The sequence below is a fragment of the Macrotis lagotis genome, chromosome X (genome assembly GCF_037893015.1).
Source record: "Macrotis lagotis isolate mMagLag1 chromosome X, bilby.v1.9.chrom.fasta, whole genome shotgun sequence".
NCBI lineage: Eukaryota > Metazoa > Chordata > Mammalia > Peramelemorphia > Peramelidae > Macrotis > Macrotis lagotis.
In genome coordinates, this window is record NC_133666.1 from 418,039,422 (window position 1) to 418,041,916 (window position 2,495).

At 42.4% G+C, this 2,495-nt stretch overlaps 1 pseudogene; it reads right to left on the reverse strand.

Annotated features, from left to right (window-relative positions):
* Positions 1 to 443: 443 nt before the first annotated feature.
* Positions 444 to 916, reverse strand: LOC141503312 (large ribosomal subunit protein uL23-like; annotated as a pseudogene).
* Between the last annotated feature and the right edge of the window lie 1,579 nt (positions 917 to 2,495).

Genomic DNA, 2,495 nt, shown 5'->3' on the forward strand with positions numbered 1-2,495 from the left:
TAGAATTTGGCTATAATATTCCTGGGAGTTTTTGGGGGGCGGATCTCTTTCAGGAGATGATCAGTGGATTCCCTCAGTTTCTATTTTACCCTCTGCTTCTAGGATCTCAGGGCAATTTTGTTGCATTATTTCTTGAAAAAAATGAAGCCTAGGTTCTTTACCTGGTCATGACTTTCAGGTAGCCCAAAAGTTTTTAAATTAACTCTCTTGGATCTGTTTTCTAGGTCAGCTGTTTTTTCAATGAGATATTTCACATTTTCTTCAAATTTCTCATTCTTTTGGTATTGTTTTATTGTTTCTTGATTTCTTGCAAAATCATCAGCTCCATTTTACATTTAAAGGAATTATTTTCTTCAGTGAGCTTTTTTGTAACTCCTTTTTCTTTTTTTTTTCCCCTGGAAAACTTTTTTATTGTGGGTGAAGAAGCAGGGCAGCTGGACAGTTTAGATAATTCCAATCTTGTTGGCAATATCTAAAGCATCATAGTCTGGAGCAAGCCAGACGTAGGCCTTCTTCTCTCCATCAGGCCAGATCAGTGTGTTGACCTTGGCCACATCAATGTCATACAGCTTCTTTACGGCCTGCTTGATTTGGTGCTTGTTGGCCTTGACATCCACAATGAAGACCAGGGTGTTGTAATCCTCAATCTTTTTCATAACAGACTCATTGGTCAGGGGGAATTTAATGATGGCATAGTGATCAAGCTTGTTTCTCTGAGGGGCACTTTTCCAAGAGTATTTTGACTGCCTTCGAAGTCTTAGTGTCTTGGGTCTCTGGAAGGTGGGCAAGGTTCGGATCTTCTTCTTTTTGTGGCTGTGGACACCCTTCAACACCACCTTCTTGGCCTTCAAGGCCTTGGCCTTGGCTTCTGTCTTGGGGGGTGGGTGATGGCTTCCTTCTTGGCCTTCAGTGCCATCTTCAGGGAAATTTATGTGCTTTTACAACTGGCCAGTTCTGCTTTTTTAACACATTCTTCTCCTCATTTGCATTTTGTGATTTTTTTTTTCAATTTGGCCTAAACTGGTTTTTAACGTTATTTTCTTCAGTATTTTCTTCAGTAACTTTCAGTATTTCTTTCACTAAGTTGCTGACTTGGTTTTCATGATTTACCTGCATCACTCTCATTTCTCTTCCCGATTTTACCTCTACCACCCTTACTTGTTTTTCAAAGTCTTTTCTGAGCTCATCCACAGCCTGAGATCATTTCCTATTTCTCTTAGAGGTTTTGGATACAGAAGCTTCAACTTTCTCATCTTCTGAGTATGTATTTTGATCCTCCATAGGATCAAAGTAATTTTTCTATGATTTTTTTGTTGTTTGCTCATTTCCTCAGCCTATATCTGATTTACTTCTAAGAGTTTGGGGGAGTTTGGGGACACCCCACAGGGACCTTAATTCCTCCAAGGTTTTATGAGAGGCTCTGACTGCTCTCTTTCCAGTGCTCTGGTTTGTGTATGACCACAAGCCCTCCCTGCTGCCCTGGAGCTGTGAGAAGGATTCCTGCTCCTCTATGAGCCCAGACTACCACCTAGATCTTAGTGTGGGCAAAGAACAGAGTTCTACCTAAGGGATAGCAGAGAGACCTCTGCAGTCTCTCCCCACCCCCTTATTGTCTGTGGGCTGAACATTCTGGAAGTGCTGAGTGGTTCCCTAGGTTCCCTCCACAGTGGGAGACCAGTGCTGGCAGGACCACCACTCTTACTCTGGTGCAGCAGGATTCTCTCACTGCCCTTTCAAGCTGTCCATAGTGATCCCTGGACAAAGAGGTGTGGAAACTGTCACTTCTGCCATAGACCTAGGCACCCCCGAGGACCCAGGAGCCCAGTGGGCTGTTCCTGGATGGCTGAAGCTGGTTTGCCTCAGCTGGGCTGCACTGCAGCTCTTTCCAACCCCCAGTCCAGTGAAACAGACCTTTCCTGTGGTTCTTCTAAGTGGTCTTGGACTGGAAAAATTGTACCACTCAGTCTTTCACTAGGTTCTATCCCCTCTAAATTTTGATTAGAGTCATCATTCGATGGCTTTTGGAGTTTTTTGAGGGATGAATTTCCAGGAATTCCTGCCCTCACACCGCCACCTAGGCTCCCCAGCACATTTTTAATGAACCATCATTTGTTAAGCACTTACAATACACAAAACATTATGCAAAGATCTAGGGATAGAAATAGAAAAGCAAAATAATCCTTGCTTTCAAAGAGTTTACATTCTAAAAGGGAAGTCGGCCATATAGAATATTTTAGCTATAAGTCCAATGAAAAGGCTTCATGGTCATCAGAGTTTAAACAGAGCAAATGGCAATCTATTTTCTTTAATATTATTTCCATTGATAAAACCATATTCATTTCTAACATTGAAACATTTGATAGTACCCCAAGGACTCTGGAGTAAGAACTTTTTTTTCTCTTCAGTAGTGGTGGCTGCTGAGAAGCACTGGATGATAGTTCTGGGGAGAGATCTAGAAGCAAGTCTAGGATCAGTGGGGTGCAGGGGGTTTCAGT